This window comes from Aplidium turbinatum, chromosome 4, assembly GCF_918807975.1.
Source record: "Aplidium turbinatum chromosome 4, kaAplTurb1.1, whole genome shotgun sequence".
Lineage (NCBI taxonomy): Eukaryota > Metazoa > Chordata > Ascidiacea > Aplousobranchia > Polyclinidae > Aplidium > Aplidium turbinatum.
Genome location: NC_137475.1, coordinates 2,935,869 through 2,956,327, shown reverse-complemented (window position 1 = coordinate 2,956,327; position 20,459 = coordinate 2,935,869). Strand labels below are relative to the sequence as shown.

The 20,459-nt window shown below is 38.0% G+C and overlaps 1 non-coding gene across 1 annotated transcript; it reads left to right on the top strand.

Moving 5' to 3' along the window:
• Positions 1-2,954: 2,954 nt before the first annotated feature.
• Positions 2,955-3,056, top strand: LOC145769779 (U6 spliceosomal RNA). The gene has a single exon (XR_014289092.1). It is a non-coding gene; the product is annotated as a U6 spliceosomal RNA (small nuclear RNA).
• Positions 3,057-20,459: the final 17,403 nt, after the last annotated feature.

Genomic DNA, 20,459 nt, shown 5'->3' with positions numbered 1-20,459 from the left:
TTTAGGTCAATACACTAGATAATAAGATGATAATCAACATGTAAAAATTCAAATCTATTAAAATTGTAATTGGAGAGAACTTTTAACTATAAAACTAATTTCTACGTATTGTAGCTCCTATCATTTGTCTGACTTGTCTGACTTCTAACGATGACATAGCCTACACTATTTATTATCGTCGTCGTCGTCGTCGTTCGTATGAAGCAGAAAGTTTGTGATCAGCCGAATGGAAGGACTTGGAGCCAACTTTTCGTCAGATCGTCAATTGTGCGGAGGCCTGTTATTCCATTGGGAGGGGAATAGATGGGACACCCAAAGATGATGTGGTTAGCTGTTTGCTCCGTCGCACCGCACTGACAAGCAGCAGAGTCCCTTATGCCCCAGCGTGTCAAGCAAGCATTGAAGCGGCCAACTCCCGTTCTTATTCGGTTCAGTGTCACCCACTCCCTTCTCTGAAGTTCAGAACCAAGTGGGAGTGAAGAGGCAGGAGAGACATCGAATAGAGTGAGGCGAGACTTTATTTTTGGCACAGTGCTCAATTCCTCGGACCAGGCATCTGACGTGCTGAAATCAGCGGGCTGGAGTTTTGCAGCATGCCTTACAAAAGGGCGCCGTGATGGTAGGCGTTGTATGATTGGGACACAGGGAATGGATACGCAATCGTGTAGTATGTGGTTCGGATCAGCACAGGCTTTATTTACCAACGAAGACACCATCGCTTCTCTGCGTACATTAGCGGGTAGGATACCTGACAGCACTGGAAGGTATTGCTGTGGTGTGGGTTTTAAGCATCCAGTAATAATGCGCATTGTCTCGTTTAGGCAGGCATCTAATTTTTTGGTGTGCTTGCTGCGACACCACGCCGGAGCTGCGTATTCCGCGGCACTGTAGGCAAGCGCTAGGCCACCTATGCGGAGGGTAGATGGTTTTGCCCCCCATGTTGTGCCAGCCAAGTACCTCAAAAGTCCATTGCGTGCAGTTACTTTTGCACGCAGGCCTTGGATGTGCTGCTTGTACGTCAGTTGCCTATCCAGTTTCACCCCGAGATAAGTTGGTTGACTCTTGAACGGTAACTGACAACCATTGACTTCGACCTTCAATTTCCTGTCGACTTGGTGATTATTGAGATGAAAAGTACTGACGGTAGTCTTTGTAGCACTGAGTTGCAGTCTCCACGTATTTAAGTATTCCGAAATTCTTTTCATATCTGACTCCAGTGAGTGCTCTACATTGGACCAGATTCTATTAGTGGCTAGTAGAGCTAAATCGTCGGCATAACCATATTGCTTTGACTTGGTGCAGGGGAGGTCGCTGATGTAAATATTGAATAGCAGTGGTGACAAGGTTGATCCTTGAGGTACGCCGTTTTTCAAAGAGCGAGGTCGACTACTCTGTCCATCACTTATCATTTATCATATTTATCATTTATCATTTATCATTTATCTGTCCATCACTTATCATTTATTATCGTGATAGCTAGGAATGAAAACAAACTGAACTGCTAATTCAAAGAATGTTGAGATGCAAACAAACTGAACCGCTAATTTAAACAGAACTAAATTCTAAGAATGTTGAGATGCAATGACATTGGCATAGCAACGATAGGTTAAAAGTAAAAATGCATTTCAATAATGATGTCATAATGAAAACTTTATATTAGAAATGAATTAAAAATGAACAAGGGAGTAGTAAAGAAAAAAACGTATTGAAATGTTTAAATCAATTAGTCAAAGAAAAGAACATCTAAATCTAAAACGAGAGAATTAGGAAAATAGACAAAACAAGAAGGTCTAAAAAGTAGTTAGTAAAAAGATCGTCAGTAAAAGAGTGATAAGATTGTTTATTCTCTAATGTTTATCCCAGTAGGTTCTTGTGAGTGAAGTGTTTTAATCCAAAATTGTTCTTTAGTTTTTCTATATTCACACGTTTTGTTAAGTTTATCAATGGCAATGGCGTGAAAATCAACAGTGGTATGATTTTGTTTGTTGAAATGTGAAGCAAATAAAATGTGAAGCAAATAAAGCAAATAAAAATAAAGTTTTCGTCTGCCGCAAGCAAGTTCAAGATTACAAGGGACATGTAGATTAAATATCACGATTTGCTTCAGAATTTTTCTCATAGCAAAGCCATCGCATGTGTCGTCATAGAGGATATTGCTTACGATTCAATTAGTCCATTTAAGAAACATAAACGATAATATCGTCAGACTAATAAAATAATAGCGTAACTCATTTTTTCTTGTTTTGAGATAATCGAAAAAAACTGTCTACACCAGGGGTCACCAACCTTTTTTGCATGCGGGCCACTTTGGCACTAAAGAGAGCTGTGGCGGGCCGCACTAATAAAATGCTAGGTAGGTTGATTCTTATGCTACAAAAAAACGCATTTCGTACCCAGTATCCAACGTTACATGTTGTTCATATTTATGTTAGAATACCGTAGCAACAAAATTAATCGAACAACGCTACTGCCAGGCCAAGCTCCTTTAACAACACTTTTGATTTTTTTAACAATGCCTAATAAATAGAGGCCACTTATTTTGTGCACTTATAGCGAGGCGAGCGGTTTCATCAGAATATTCATCGCCAAGCAAGAGTGGTGTTGTTACTTCGCTTCGCAAAAATATCTTGCAATTATCAGTTTCAGTAAACAAGGAAACGTTTGACACATCGCAATACAGGCAACAATAGTGACCTGCAAACATATCAGCAAAAAATAGGCTCCAATAACAGGGAAAAAGAAACCAGGTACCATGAAACAAACGCTTGTGGAAATTATCGAACAATCATAATTCTATCATAATGTATGAACAGTCTTCCCTCTAAAAAAGCAATAAGTTGGTTTTTCATCCTTTTTGTGAGAGTCTATAAAACCGTCTTTCTTTTATTATAAACATCTGTCACTTGCGGTGCTCATCAGCGTGGCAAGAATTTGTTGATTAACAACCTTTTGCAGTACTTGCTTTGGCAGTACATATACTATAATTGGAACGATACAGATTAGCATGGCTCCTGCGCAAGGATGACACGCAAAATCGTGAAACGTTCCATATTTCTTTAAAAAAAAACGTTTTGCAGTAGGCCTACTAAGCTAAATATTTTCATAATACAATCAGAAAACGTCTCTAAATTTATATGTAATATATTGCCAATTTATTATAAATTGAGTTGGCACACCGACCTATTTTGCCAACAAAAACTTGCATAAAGGGAACACTGCTCGTGAAACACAACAGCGGTGAAACTCGCACTAGTGTTTACATGATATTTGCAAACTTAAAAGAAACAACCCTATGCTCACAGACTATTTCGAAATTCGAAAACAGACGTTTTAATCAACCACTGGGACAGTTTGGCTGGACATCGCATTGGAATAACTTTAAGCAACCGCCACCTAGAACTATAATCTGATTGGTCGGTCGGTGGAATCGTATGCAATGCGAAAATATGCTTCCAGGAAAGTATTTTTTGCCTTAGTGCTCTTTAACTCCTCAAGAAAAGTATTTTTGGTTATACTTGTACGCTGATACCTTCCGCGGGCCGCAGCGATACAGCGTGGCGGGCCGCCATTTGGTGACTTCTGGTCTACACGGTTGTTTTTATCATATTTATTGTACAATTAAACGAAAATAGCATGTAGATGCAAGTACAATGAGCATGTATACTTTGATTTGCTTCAGTTTGCATCCTATAATGTGCTGGGATGACTTAGGCCATTTTCCGAATGCACAGACATGACTTAGGCCATTTGATATTTTGACTTTATCAATATGAGTTTTTTAACGGTGACATAATAACAGTGATAATACGACTAGAATTAACAGGAAAATCCCTACTAGCAACTCCAATCTAACGATAGGAGTTATATTTCATGCCAGACTGCATATTTCGCCCAAAAACAGTTCACAGTGGGCAAGACAAGCTGAATAAATTATCAGTGATGAGACAAATTATCAAAAAAGGAGTGGCACCCTGTTGGCATAACATGTTTCATAGATTGGAGATCATTGTATTTCCTAAATTTGATTGAAAGATAGCTTAAAAAAATAGGAATCCATGTAGTTTCACCTAAGTTTGTTTGTGACCGCCAGATCCTCCCATTGTGCAGCCTCACATAATGGGACCTTGTACAATACCTTTCCACTGCTTTCATGATTCAGGAATCTGAGATCATGAACGTGGGATCTTCAGCTTCTTTGCAGGCCTGATATCAGCAAGCATCTTCCATCGATTTTCATAAAATCGCTGTATCGCATCCTCTGTACATTGTTGGGATGAGGTCTGATCCTGGCATTCTGGATGGTAATTTCGTAATCTCTCGTCGTAAAAATGTCGCTTACCAATTTTCGCTCGATGGTACTGTTCAAGTGTTCATGTTATCGCACTCCATTTGAGCGTGACCAGCCACGAGGTACTTCTGAGTAATAGTGATGCCATGCTTTCATGCAAGGGCACAGTAGGCACTAGAGACATTAGAGTTTCTATTTTGATATCCACAGTCACACCCATCACTCCAAATAACTATGTCCTGGAGACCGGGCCTTCCATAAATTATCCGTTCGAAATGATTAAACTGCAAGAAAGCGAATACTTCACTGCGTAAATCACCTTCTGTTTCATTCCAAATAGAGCAATAAGCATCTTTTGATTCAAGATCGAATAGTGTAAAATTGTGTACCTGCAGCTTGGTTGTATCCTTCATGCTGCTTGCCTTAGTTTTGGGACACAGAAGTACAGCCTGTAAATCCATTGTCCATATGGTTTTTCCTGTGCTAGCGGACTCCTTGCCTTTCGTCTTCTAATCTCAAGCTTCATTCCTCAACTTGATATGGTCATCGTATTGTTTCTTGGTAATATTATTGTGTTTGAATGAAACACACACGTCGCACTGATCCTTAGGCCTACGTGGTATGAACAGAGCACCTTGCAGCCCGTTGCTACCAGTTCCCCTGAAGCTGCACGTTTCGATCTTATTGGACCGCAGTAGACATGGAGCTGGCCAGGAGTGTGTGCGTAGCCTTCGCGTAGTTACGACCACCTAAAACAAGCATAGCCTACAAACGAATGGCCTCTGTCTTAATTTGGACTTGGACCAAACAAAGCACAATGGCGATGATATCACAGGTAACGGGGGCAGGCTTGGTAGAGTTGGAAGCCTCTAGCCCGGTTTCACACATGGTGGCGGATCTATGAAGATCGTCTCCCAGTGCCTTTTGCCCACGTCTTTTCCATCATAGACTGGGCCTCCAAAGCCACATACGACATCACCATCCAAAGCCAAATTCAATTTTTAGACAAACCAATCCTCGGACACGAGTTGGAGCCGACGATGAAGACGGAGAAGTTCTCATTATGTAATACTTCACTAAAATAGGCTGTGCTCAATGATCGTATTCCAATAATTTACAGTATGCAAGTGATTGAGAAATTTCGCCAAAAAGTGATTTTCCTCTTTTCCCACTTTGGCACATTTACCTACACTGCTACACATAAAAGTCAATTCAAACGTTTTGAAATCTATGTTTTCCTATGTTCTCCTTTCATCAGTGAAACAGATGGCGAAGAACCAGCAACGAGCTTGTAAAGTTGCTAAGTGTGAAATTAAACTGAGAATTAATTAGGTATCCAACAATGGTTTTCTACAAAAACCTGCCATGGGTGCAAGAAGACTCCGAGAAACGGTGCATTGAGAAGATCTGACCTGTATCACAGTGTGAGGTGATAAGTCGCACTACTAGAGCGCTAGGAAAATGAAGCTTCTCAAAGGAATAAAAAGAAAACAGATTGATTTATATAGGGTAGTTACTTGGAAATGGCCAAGATTGCGATACATAGAATAGAAAAATACATAATTATTTTATGCTAAATTAATTGTCTAGACTTGTGATGAAGTGGAAGCTCTATTTCTGTACAATTTAGATCGTCGTCTTCTGACCATCTGCTCTGTAGGAGGAAAGCTTTATTTCCAGCAAACTATTGAAGAGATTTGTAAAATGGCCTTAGTCATGCGTTTGAGTTAGGCCATTTGACATTTTTACGAAAATACCACTTTCTCGTTAACGTAGGTCTTAGAAAATTATGTGGCAGGTTCGCTACATTTTAGGGACCTACAAAATACTAATATCTCAATATCGTCAAAAAGTGAGTTACGCCATTATTTTATTAGTCTGACGATATGCAAAGAACCATTAACCATGATCATTTTTTTTTTCAGATCAAAAAAAAAAATTTGATAATAATTTATGCTGAATATCTCTTTGACTTACAGGACAGATGTAATTTAAGTTCAAAATTGTTTAGTTACAGATTACTATTACCCCGCATTAGATTGGAATCATTCTTTGTACTGTTTTGTTTACAGGAGAAACTTAATATGCCCAAAAATTAGCACAAGAAAAAAATTACAATGCCGTATATTTGGGTTACACCAGGAACTAAGTCAGGTGCTTCTACCCATTTTCGCTGATATGATGAAACATTACTTCTATGCAAGGCATCAAATGACGGAAGTGAACTTTTATAAGAGAGAAAGCCCTACCTACAGTTTATGAAGTGGCAGAGGAAGTAGCAAAAAATATAGAACTTTGGAAGCGAGCGTCAATTTCTGTTGTGTATCGCCATCGAGTCCTACAGATTATCATAGCGTATCACAATAAGCATCGGAATTTGCTGAAGTCTTATAAAAGTAGACAAGGACAGCCAATATTTATTTCAAAAATAGAAAAGTTTCAAGAGTCAAAAAAACTCTTTGACATTGCAGCATGCAAGTGCGAAGCAAATGATATTTCCTGCTCATGCTGTAAGGCTATGAAAGTACCGCCCGAAGAAAGAGCTTTCTTAGCAGACCAACGTACAAAGAGAAGCATGATGATAGGTATTATCGACAAAGCCAAAACAGTGCACATAAAAAACAGAACGAAGCGAAAACTGCTAGAGCAAGAGGGTTTGATGAAGAGAATCCGAGTTGAAGATGATGGTAAATGCAAGATAGGAGGTTGCTGATTATGATTTCTTAGAAGATGATGAAAATTCAATTGAAAGTGGTATGGATTTTTTTGCTACTTTTCCATCATGTTTACAAGATATAGTCACAACTGAACATCAAAATAGGCATGCCTATTTTCACTTGCTCAAACCTGTGATCGCTACGGAGTTTCAGACAAAGCAGGTGCTGCTATAGCATCCGCTGTCCTACAAGATTATGGGTTAATAAGCGAATCAAACAGAACCAATGTTATTGACAGAAGTAAAATTAAAAGAGAAATAAAACGGAACCGATCACACTTACAAAAATATGAACACTAAAACTGTCTTTCACGGATTGTACTTTGATGGTAGAAAAGGCAAGACTATGGTAATACAAACTGATGTATCTACCTGCATGAAAACTGTAACAGAGGAGTATATTTCCTTAATTGGGGAACCAGATTCTACCTATGTAGGTCATTTTGCAGCAAGTTCGGGAAAGGCTAAGGATATAGCCGAAGGTATATTAGAATTTTGGGCTTCCAATGTTTCTTCTGTTACTCTATGTGTCATTGGTTGTGATGGTACAAACATAAATACAGGGAGCAAAGGAGGGGTGCTGCGAATTCTTGAAAAGGGCCTGAAAAAGTCGTTGCAGCGATTTATATGTTTGTTGCATTTTAACGAATTACCACTGAGGCACTTAATGCATTATCTTGAAGGAGTTACATCTGGTCCACAAAGTTTTTGTGGCTCCATTAGTAAAAAAACTTGAAGACTATGACAGTTTACCAGTCGCTGAGCTTGAGGCTGTTGATATTCAACTGCCTTCAATTGACGTGAACTTAAGCATAGACCAGTAGAACTTGTATGACGTCTGTAAAGCCATTAGCTCAGGGTGTTGTGATGCCAAGCTTGCCTATCGTAATTCAGGAAAGATGAATCATTCCAGATGGCTAACAACAGCCAATCGCATGTTGAGGCTTTATGTTTCACAAAAGAATGGCTGTGAAAATTTGAGAGCAATGGTAGAGTACATTGCCAGGGTATACGCTCCAACGTGGTTTGCAGTGAAAACGCAACCTTTCTGTACTAAAGGAGCTCAACATCTGCTTCACGTAGTTAAAAAGTCGCGCTATCTTAGCGCTGAACTACAAGCAATAGTTGAACCTGTTATCAACCGAAATGCCTTTTTTCTTCACCAAAAGAACTTATTGCTGTGCATGTTGGTAGATGAACGTCTGCACATCAGAAAATTAGCACTGCGAAGGATACTTGCTGCCAGAAAACAAGGTCATAGAGATTATATTCGTCTCTTTAAAGTTCGACTCTTGAACTTTGAAGCAAACGAATACTTTGAACTGATTGATTGGCAGCATACAAAGAGATATGAACCACCGCTAACTCGAGACATATCGGACAGTCAGTTAATGTCCTTCATTAACGATGCTGCAGCTCCAGAGCTTGAATTTCCTAGCTATCGTGTCACACGCAAGCCGTGGAAAGGTCCGTGCGCTTCGTTACTGAAGCAACATCTGCGGTGTGTGGGCAGAAACAACGGGAGGGATTCATTCGAAGTAGACTGCAGTCAAGATTACAAATGCTTGCATTCAATACAAAACGGCAATTTTTGGCAAATGGAGTGCTCAATAAGATTTGAACTCATGGAAGTCCGTAGAGAGGGGCACTTGTCCCCTTGGATTTGGGTCTTATAAACGTTTTTTTCCTTATGAAAACAATATTTCAAAAATGTTTGGCTTGAAAGATGTTTGCACCCCTGAAATTTTTCTGCCAACGTCCATGTATTGTATAAGCTGATGATTTAAAAGCGTTTACAATATTTGTATGGGATCAAAAGTAAACAAGTAACCGAATTCTCACCATTGTTATATTAAGAAAAATACTTTTCTACTGTAGTTTGATTTACCTTCATTGCACATACTTGCTTAAACTATGGTGATGAACTTGTGAAAGGAACAGAAATTTGAAGAAAATAGCTTAAAATCCGTGTTTTTTCTTATCAGTTGATCATATACATGCAACAAGCGTTCTACAAGACGTATTTTCCACTGTGTTGCAACGATTTATGTGTAATTTACAACTCTGATATTGTTAGATAGAAGTGCCGAAGGTAGAAGTTAGATAAAGTGACAATCTGCTAATTTTGATGACGTCATAGCTCCAAAATACCAGAGAAAATTTCAATGGACTTGCGGCAGACGTAAACGTTGATATAAATCGAAAATATTTCAGCATGTGAATACATTTACCAGACCACAACTTTTAATAACTATTACAGATTAATTCTATCAACTTAAATTTTTGACTCTATGTTTCACTCCAACTTATTAAATAGTCCGTTTCTCCCTTACTAGGATTTTGAAAAGTTTTTTTTTTTATTGAAATGGAAGCTAATGCAGGGAGCTCCAGCGAAGTGTGAACTGAATTTCATATTACATTTAAACCCATTTCCAGACTACTATATTATTTGTATTTGTTACAGATTTATAGTACTATAATCATTCTAGATTACTAACATTCTATCAATTTTCTGAAAAATTTAAGTTACCGTGACGAAGACGATACATGAGATCCTTAAAACGAGCTGCCAAACAAGATTTTTATTTACTAAAATTTTCAAGGTTTCCATCCTCTTTTTACTTAAATTCAATAGACTTTGAGATATGGTATATCTTGCAGCAAAAGTCCTACGTTGTATCCCACTTATGTGCTGATGTTCTGAAACTAAGCAAATCTTGGGCAAAAATTGACGCTGAAACTGTGCATGTGTGATCAGATTATCCCTCGTCTCCACCAGGTTATCAAGGAGAAAGGTTGATATGTTGAATACATTTTGAATGTTATTATCCTTCCGAAGGCCTTCAACAAACTCATACCTTTGCAAGAAGAAAGTGATGTTGCCTGAATAGCTCGCAGTGGAGTCGAGAGAAATAAAAGCAGTTTTGTTCCTATGGCAGCTAGCTCCCGACCCAATGTTTTATGGTGGCTTAGACAATCGGACGATGGAGCACATTCTCACCAACTGCTCGCTTAGCCCTACCTGCGGCGACAATAACCTGAAAAACATAACAAACAATTGCTCTTATCTAGCTCCGACACTAGCGTGACAAGCTCTGAATGAATAGCATAGAGAGTGATAACTTTGTCTTACAACAATGCTTGTCACTTAATTCCAGTTACAATTGATTGTGGAGGCGTACTCACAGGCAACATAATTAATCAATCGATTGCATCACCGAGTTCGCCAAGCGGTTCACAATGCCTTTGGACGATATCACTAATCACACCTCCAGGTTTTTTTTATTCATTTGTCACTTGGATAACGATTGAAGAATTGATTATAACCAATGCCGGAGATTATTTGGAGGTATGTAATCAATTAAAATAACAAAAATTCAGAACTGAAGTTTAAAACTAGGAACTTTATAAAATGCATTTGTCGAAAACACAGGAAGTTGAAGTTTTTCTAAATTATGTGTCAATGTTAAGGTGTGGGAAAGCGGTGTGAAAAAGTCATCAGATACTTAAAAGCTGTTACACCAAACATTTCAATGACCAGGTTTCTCAACGACTGGGAACGAGAAAGTGGCATTCTTGACACGTTCCTCACTGGTTTTATTTGAGCCCAAATATGAAAAACCATTAAGTAAATTTATACTTGTTACTATTCAACTGATACACACTTGATCCACTCTCGAGCTGTTGCCAGTAAAACATGCTCTTATTATTTTTTCGGAAAGTTGATCACAATTAGTGTGCTGTTTGCTTTTTCCTTGTGGAATAGTTACAAAAAGCAAGTTGAACAGTATCCATCTTTTCACAGGTCATCGAAAAAGGTGTCAGGATAGCATATTTTACAACATCTTTCACAACACCAACAAGTGTGAGCAATCAAGATGCTTATGACCCTCGAGTGTTGATCATTCGATTTTCAGCTCAACCTAGCGCCAATCCCAGTAGTTTTAAATTTGTGTACAGATCAGGTGAGTGGTTTATCAATTGAGTTTATGTTGCAATTATTGTAGGCTATAATGTTGATATATAGAACCAATTTTTCTAAATTAAACTCTACTTTGCTTAACACAGGCCAATTTTACTATTTTATGTTTATGTACATTTTTTCACCGCCTTTAGTTCAAATACCAAAATACTTTGTTAAAAAATACCTTTGAGTCATGTGTCTTCTTCTGGGATTAGAGGTGAATCAAAATTCGTGGAATTCTACGACATTGGTGTAAAATGTTGTTTGTTGCAGTTGAATGTGGATTGGCTTTGCAAGCAAACCTACCAACACTGTTCACTATACCACCAAGAACTCTCATATCATCAAACACAAACCAAACATGTACTTATACATATCAAGCAAGCCCGGGAAATAAACTTGTTCTTGGAATTGGAATGAGCTTTAGATTTGATCGAAATGGCGATGTGGCTTCATTCATTATTCAACAACCTTTCGTTCGTTTCCCTAACCGCCCTGTGTTAAAGGTAAAGCTTGAATTTATGATATACGGTATAGCGTTTGCTTTTTGCTGACATTCTACATTTGTTCATTATCATGTTTTGATTACAATCAATTTTCTAATAATACTTCAGTCAATGCTGTTACGAAAGCCAAAGTATTACAATAGAATAACAGTGTTTTTATTTTGCAACTAATTATAAATATTAGCTGATGATATTACAACAAAAAGCAGCTTAAAGATATATATTAACATCAGCAAAGTCTAAACATTAAAAAGGCTGCATAAAAATGCTTCACACATAACGCTTAAATACATTTTATAGTAATTGAAAACTTGAAGGAATGTCGCTGTCTGTATAGCTGACTGTGTGAAGATGTCATTCGACTAAAACGAACGGTAGCCACTTTAACAAGTCGAAATTCTGCCACTGAAATTGACTACAATGCAACCGCCAACCAATCAGAACGTGTTATAAGAGGCTGCCGTCCAATTGTGACCCTTCTAGCACTCATCCAGAGAGTTAATGCTTGTTTTGAACTTTATTTGGTAATTACAGAAGAAAAAGAGCAATAGCAGTGGTGAGAATCGAACACGCGTCAATGAAATGACTACTTTCTAGCCCTAACCCTATCCCCTAAGCCAAACAGCTGACAAAAGATCCATCACTTAATTTGCTTTCTATGATCTTCTTTTCGCCATTTTTTACGTCACTTAAACCGTAGCTTATGATTGGTTGGCGGTTTCATTCTAATCAATTTCAGTGGCAGAATTTCGACTTGTTAAAGTGGCTACCAAAACGAACGGGTTTTGGAATGTTTGTCCAACCAAAATTTCTCTTTAAACAAGTCACTAGTTATTGAGTTACTGGTTGTTGAATCAGGATTTATTGTACAAAAGCATTCTTATTAAAATTTTAAGACCTTTTTATTTTTATTTCTGATGGGTTCTTCCTGATAGTTGTAGAGGCTTTGAACGTAGGGCTGGTTACTGAGATTAACAGAGTAAAGTTTCCAATTGTTAAACTGTTGTTGCCAAAAAATTATTCCATTCCTTAGGTGCGTCTAAATGAAGAGCAGTCCTTAGAATGCGTTGCTCAAGCACATACCCCAAAAGACGAGCTAGGGCTGCATGATCTTCAGTCGGGCACGTAGCCACTCAGCTAACGGGGTAGAATGTTATAACTTACCGAACATAAACTTTGAACTTATTTCACCTGAACTTGATTAAAAAAAGTTGGCTTTGTAGACCACTAAACTGTGTTACTAGGTTTGTAGCTGTTTGTAGGCTATAGCGGTCTTCTAAAGGCGGTTAGGCCTATATGTTTCAATTGTAAGTCAAACTTACATTTAAACTGTAATAATAATTTTTCAGTCAAGGAAATCTTTCAAACAGAATTGTCACTGCTGGACTTATCACGTCGCATCTTCGATTTTTGTTTTAAATTATCACAAGTTAACAAAGTACAAGTTAAGCGTTAAAACAAAACCTACACTTTTCTCACACCAGGTGCATCACGATATGCCTGTTGCACGCAGCATCATTCTTTGCGCAGCGTATAATGTTTTGTACTTGAATAATGGTGATTAACTCATTTACGGCCGGTGTCCTTTTAAAAGGACATCGTTTTGAATGCATCAGTATTGCATCATCTTATTTTGATTGAATCATTTTGGACTTGCTAGTAGTTGTTTAGGGTATGTTTAGGTAGGTGTTGATAAATATTTGCGAACAAAGTACTTTGTCTGGATTTTGTGAAAGTTTGAAAATTGTTGAGAAATGAGAAGAGCCGGAAGAAGTGAAGCGAGGAGGAACATGCGTGTTTTATTGCCTATTAGTAATATATATGAATTATTATGTCTCTTCATAGTTTGACACTCTATAACATTGTGCTTCCTACTACACTCCAATTTGTGTAAGGTTTCGCTTCTTTTATTTGTTCATTTTTCTTTATATTTATTGTTGCTTTTCAAAAGGACACCGGCCACATGGCCACATTTTTTTGGCTGTTTGTAACACTGTCAAAGAAAATTGAACATCGTGTAAAAGCAGCACATTGTGCCTATGGAAAGACTTAACCATCGTGTTTTCAAGAACCATGCTATATCTATCTGCACAAAAATTATGGTCCTCCCGGCAGTCGTTCTATCCATACTTCTCTATGCTTGCGAAATCTGGACATTATACGGCTGTGACATGAAACGTCTTGAAAAATTTCAGCAGAGGAAACACTGTCAAATGCTAGGCACTCGTTGGAAAGATTGTCTCACCAAAGATGCAATCCTTGATCACGCCAGGTTGCCCAATTCAGAAGCCGTCATATTGCAACACTGCCTTCGCTGGACAGGACATGTCATAAACAGGGACAACGAGGAGGGACAACTAGAGACAGGAAAAAGCCTCCCCCCCACAGAAGATCAAAAGTAAGATACAAGGATCAGCTGAAAGTCTCCCTTAACCATGCAACGTTGATCTGGATTCATGGGAAAACCTTGCTAGTGACAAATTACTCAGGAGAAAAAGATCGGAAATTTTCGAAAAAAAAGGATACAAAAAGCCCAAAAAAAACGACACTAGAAAATCTAAAACTACCACGTCCCTCCCTCCATACAATCCATACCCTCTATACAATGTGACTTTTTCCCACGTCTTTTCCATCATTCACTATCCTCCAAAGCCATATATGACATCACCATCCAAAGCCAAATTCTATTTGATGACGAAACCAATACTCGGTCACGAGCTGGAGCCTGCGACTGTCAGTAGAGTATAGCTATGGTTTGTGCCGCCCGCGGCGGACCATGATTTTGCACCCCTGAACGCGTGAAGTAGGAACCAGCAAATAGAATTCGAGCCAAACCGTTTCAAAAATATTTTTACTATAATTTTTCGTTTACGTTTAAAAATATTCTGCCGCCACAAGCTTTCGACCGGGGGGGAGGGGGGACTTCCTACTGGGGGGCACCCTCCCACTAGCTACGCCGATGGTTACCGTGAATCTAATATGTTCATACAATAACTTTGAAACGTCCTTCAAGAAAGATCTGAGAAATTTCTACCGAAACAAACACCTGCTTATGTTAAGGTATCGCGAAATTTATATTTGACCATGTGGCCGGTGTCCTTTTAAAAGGCAAACAAAAAAATGCATCAAAAAGCAAAAATCATCAATTTTTTTTAAACTTATTAAAAATTTATGACAATAGAACTTTGTGGCTGAAATATTTCCTAAAAAGAGCAATGGGAACTTGTGGCGGCGGCTTTTAATGGGTTATTACAATGCATTCTAAGCACAAACGTATTGCATAAACCTACAAATATTTTTCCACCACAGTTTTTAAATGTATGTTTGACTATAGTTATATTCAACTTGAAGTGTTCAAGGTGTTAAATAGAACCCTGCAACCACTGGTCTTAAGTATTGAGATGATTATGAACTATATTATTCTTTAGGTGTTTGATGGAGACATTTCTGGTGCATCTCTTAAAAATGATGTGGAATTAACGATATTTTTAAGCACACAAGAGCAAGGAAGGTTAGAATATTATCCAAATGGAGAAAGATCGCCGAGGCAATTTTATGCAGGAGTTTTTCAATGCAAGTATTTTTTACCTTTTCATGCTTGACGTGTTTTACAAAATCTAGTCTATACCTTGTTTATTTTTAGAAAGATTATATATATGAATTGTCACTGCTGTGCACTGTAGTCGCTTTTAGATTTCTTCAAAACATTTATAGGTTATTTTTTGGTTCAAATGAGCTAATGCAGAAGTAGCCTACACACACGTAAGGATTTGTCAGGTCTCTGACACTCTTTGAGTTTAGCCAATAAACAATTTTGTACAAATTTAAGTTCATAACATGTTATCAATGTTAAAATTTTAATGCAACCTTACACAACCAATAAATTGTTGGATTACTTAGATGGCTACGTATATGCATAGCTTAGACGGAGTAATAAACGTTCAGTAGTCTTCTTCTTCTTCTTCTGAGTTTGCACATGTTTTCTTTGCCATTCCACAGGTCGATGGCTCTGCTATTGACCACACTTGACCAGCATGGTCTCGATATTTTGAAAGGTGTCCAACAGTCACTGTATTAATCAGTTATCCAGTTCGTGCAGTGTGTGCACACTGTTTGGCACATGATAGATGGCGTAGTTACAGACTATTTGAAGTCATGTGTGATTATGATGCAAAGCAACGTCCTTCGTCCTGTCCTCAAAGTAATCTTTGATGTCTTGGATTATAAGAGTCTTTTGGTCTACAACGAATCTTCCACGTCGAAAGAAAGTGTTTTTCCTAGCAGGAGTTCGATAGTCATAGAATAGGTGAAGCGTTAGAAGAGTTTGAAAAAGGGGAAGAAAAGAGACATTAGCAGGTAGCTCCTCGGGTCCTTTTGAGGCTTGTGACGTTGCTGGATTGCAACTATTTTGGCTTAACTCGAGCTTGTGGGGATTTTAATTCGTCTGGTTTATTGAAAGTTACATTGATCGATCAATAAAATGTTGATGTTGGGATCTACGACAATTTCTAATTAACAGACTTGAAATTTATAGAGTGCTCAACTGATCATCTCTAGGATTGAGGTTTGAGAAAACATCACACAAAAAATTTCAGCAATTTTGGAGAACAGGAACCTTCCCACTTTTTGAGTTGAAATTTCATAATATTTAAAAACAACAACTAAAATTTCAAAGTTTTTTTCGCATTATTTAAAGTTGATATAGTATTGCAATATTTATTTTATACCTAAAACTATTAGTTTACTTATGTGTTTTTCCCAATATGGGGCCAATAGATGCAAAATAAAGTAAGGAAATGAATCATAAAAATTGCAAAAATCTTGGATTTTTTCTAAAAATTTGCCTAAGTCAAAAGTTACAGTATCTAATTTTGTATAGGCCAATAATTCCGGCATCCAATACTTCCCGCGTCGAATAGGGCCTCGTCGAAAAGTGCCGCGTCGAATAGTCGTTTACTCTTTTGTGATTGTCTGACAATTTGATAGAGACGGTAATAAAGTTGAAAACGAAATCAAATTTCCTCATTTACAGACATACTGTATTAGTGTATTATACATACTAGACTAAGAAATCTGCTGGATTTTATATTGATTGCATAATAAAAATGGCTAGGGTAAAAAGAAAAATAAGAAGTACAGCAAGTCCAATTGTTGGGCCATCAATAGAAGAACTTCCATCTGGAGATTTACCAACTCTTAGAAATGTTTTAGCCAAAGCACTATGGATGAAGGAGAGTGCTACCGAAGCAAGCAATAACTTCACAACAAAAATGTTGGGAAAGCAGATGGGACCTATCATTTTGCAGAGTTATAGAAGAGTAAATTGTTTGCTAACTCTGTACCAAGACAACTTTATTTACAGTAAATTTGTTAGAGAATGGAACGAATTAAAAAAATTATGCAGAACTTCAAGCAAAAGAGAAAAAAAAACGAATGTATTTTGACTTTAAATTAGATAAACTGTTCGATATCATAAAGTGCACATGTGATATCACAGAATGTTCCAATGCTGGGTGTGAAGGATGGGAATTTGAAGCCCATGTTGTCAAGTGCAAATGTCCAAGAGATACAAAGGTAAGAAGTAATATTTAGTATTATCAAATAAATATACTGTATAAAGCTTAGGTTGTTTCTTAAACCTCTCAATTTCCTTATGTAGATACCACGTGAAGAAGTATTGTTTGTCATGGATCAGCGTCCCAAAATCGGTAGTAAAGGTCATATGCAGATGTCACGATTGGACCGCAAGACAACCAAAAAAATTGCCAAAACATTGGAAGGAAGGGCTAAGTCTCATTCACAAGAGACACTCATGGAGATGGATTTCCAAAAAGATTCTGATCCAGACACTGGTGTTATGTTTTCTACTGATAATTCAACGGAAAGTAGGTTAGCGCGTTGGGCTCGCAGTCGAGAGCCTGCATGTTCGACTCCAGCCACCCGCACTTGCTGTTGCTTCTCTGGGCAAGAAACTTTACGATAATTGCCTCTACCCAGTGATCGATTTCGAGTAATGGGTAGTACCAAATTTAAGTCATAAGTAGAGTAGACAACCGGAAACAGACATTGCAGTCGGCTGCAGCGTGGGTCTGGTGTACGTCGGAAGGCGTACACCGATGCATAGCGCTCAAGTCCGCTTTCCCGCGATTCAGGATAAAGATAATAAAACAACAAAACAACAAAATGATGAACCATATCTGCCATTAACTGATCAACTCTCAGGTAGGCCTACTTCATGCAGTTTGAAAGCATGATTCTGTGTTTTAGCAGACAATAATCTAGTTCATTTATGTTTCTTTTCTCTGTTTAGGTGACCAAATGAGACTACGGTTAAAACACGTCGCGCGAGAAGCTGATAGCTTTGGTTTATCTGACCGTGCTACTGCAACAATAAGTACGGCACTACTTTGCGACCTTGGCTTAGTGACCGAACTAGATCAAACAATGATAGTCGACAACAACAAAGTGAGGAGGGAAAGAAAGGTATTCAGAAACAAGTTAATTGGTGATTCTCGGCCAAATGAGGCAGATTAACAAATTGATGCAATCTATTTTGATGGCAGAAAAGACCCAGACTCTTGTTCATCGTGAGGATACAAGGGGGCTAACACATGTGAAAGAAGAACATTATGTTTTGGTGGAGCAACCACACGGTGAATACCTTACCCATTTAGCAGTTCAAAGTGGAAATGCAGCAGAAATTAGTGAAGCCATTCTTGAGTTCACTGGTAAATATGGTATCAATAATGCGCTAAAAGTGATTGGGTGCGATTCAACCAACCTCAACACTGGTTGCAATGGAGGAGCAATTCACCGTATTGAAAAAAAGATAGGACACAAGTTAATGTGGCTTATCTGCTTACTTCATACAAATGAGCTACCTTTGCGTCATTTGTTAAACTTGATGGAAAAACTACTGGAAAAGATAGTTTTTCAGGTGCGTAATTGTTGCTATTTATTTCACTCATTATCATCACAAATCGAAGTATTTTATTACACTGTTTACTGGTTTGGTATTACCTATTTAATATTTCATTTTTGGCAGGACCAATCGGAAAGTTATGTCGAACGGCGGAATTACTAACAGTTGCCAATTTTGAAAAAATAGATGGACTAAGAATCCGAGAAATTCCAGAAGATATTCTGCACGATTTGTCAGCTGATCAATTTTATCTGTACCAAATCGATGACATCATCTCATACCGTGAAAGCAAAATAGAAGTGAAAAGCTATCCAAACCACTCCCAATCAGTAGAAAGAATTATGAAATTGGTGACTGATGCATCGTACAAAGTGCGTGGGTTTGATAGAAGAGATGGATTCATCCGTGCTTGTATAGCTTCCAGGAATCTGATTCCTGTTGCAGGCACAAAGGCGCACTACAGCCAAGCACATTTGTAAATACTGTTAACACTAAAATCAAGTGCTAGTATATTTGTGTTGCAATTGAATTAGTGACTGTTGAATCCAATTGATTTTGCATGACTGTCATTTTACATTCCCAAAACTGATTTTAAAATGCAATGGTATTCGATTTTTGAAAAAAATTGCATGTTTTTGCAAAAAAATTAAAGCAATCGAATCTCAAAACCTAAACAAAACTTGTATTAGAAGCTAGTCCAAGTCATTATTAGTGCAATGTAAAATAGTATATTGAACATAGTCAAAAAAAAACGTGTCTTTAAGGTTCTATTTTCACAAGCATATGTTTTGCATATTTTTCGAAAAAGGCAGAATTTTCAACCCAAAAAGTGGGTAGGTTCCCAAGGTCAAAATTTCCTCAAATTCGGTTTCTGGTCGTTTTATGTTGTTCCACAAGACAAAGCAACATTTTTGATTCACCCCACCCTAGACTGAGTGACCAGTGATTAGATCAATGAATTGTTTGAAAACTGTGTAGTGATGAGAGTACAATTTGATTCTTCATGACTCATCTCTCCTGCTATTCCGTTATTTAAGTTTTTTGTTGATTGACAATATTTAACCCTTTTTCTCTAGTTTCAAAAGTTATTTAAGTTTACATTTTTGGTTGATTTACAGCAACATGGTTCTGTGTAGGCCATGCTAGGTGGCCAACATTGTGTGTGTAGGCCATGCTAGGTAGGTAGTCACTACGTGATCTACTTTCCTGAATAAGTCAGTTGTGTCTGATTGACGAAACGTTGGAATAAAAGCAGATTATGAATTTCTGCATCTTGTGTTCTTAGTTTAGTTTGCACCAGAAAAACGTATATCATGTTATTTAAAAATGACATGTACTACTTGTCTATTTGCAAGGTTTGGTGCTTATATGCTACGTTTTTTTATGTATTTATACTTTGAATACGTTCAACTAAAATTTGGTTATGATATTTTTTGAATTGAAATAACCTATTGACAGAGGTGGGCAGTAGCGCGCTACTTTTGTAACGCGCTACTAGCGGCGCTACTTTTTCGGTAAAAGTAGCGGTAGCGGCGCTACTTTTTAGTTGGAGTAGCGGCTGCAGTAGCGGCGCTATTTTTTTTCCAAAGTAGCGGTAGCGGGAGAGGCGCTACTTTTTTTCAGTCGCACTCGCACTCCCGCTACCCGCTGCTTTTTAATTTAAAGTGAAAATAATACTCGTTTTTTTGTTCGTAATAATAATACTCGTAGTCTTGCTTCCAACCATCATAATTTGCGCGAAGAAGTTGACCGAGATCAGTGATCTTGTGACCTGTGAGGAATTGCGAGTGAAAGTCCTTGAAGGAGTGAAGAAACGTTTCAGCAAGTGCTTCAACGACATGAAGTGCGTTATGGCATCATGTCTTCATCCCTCCTTCAAGACGTCGTGGCTACAATTTCTGCACTACGTTTCCACGGATGATGCTGACGCACTGCGAGAAAAAGTCAAGACGGATTTAATTCGACTGTTGCGGGAGACATCAAGCCAGGTTGATACCGAGAAGAGTGACACCAACACCAGTCACGAATCCGAAGATGAATTTTTTGGTGTGTTGGCGCCATCC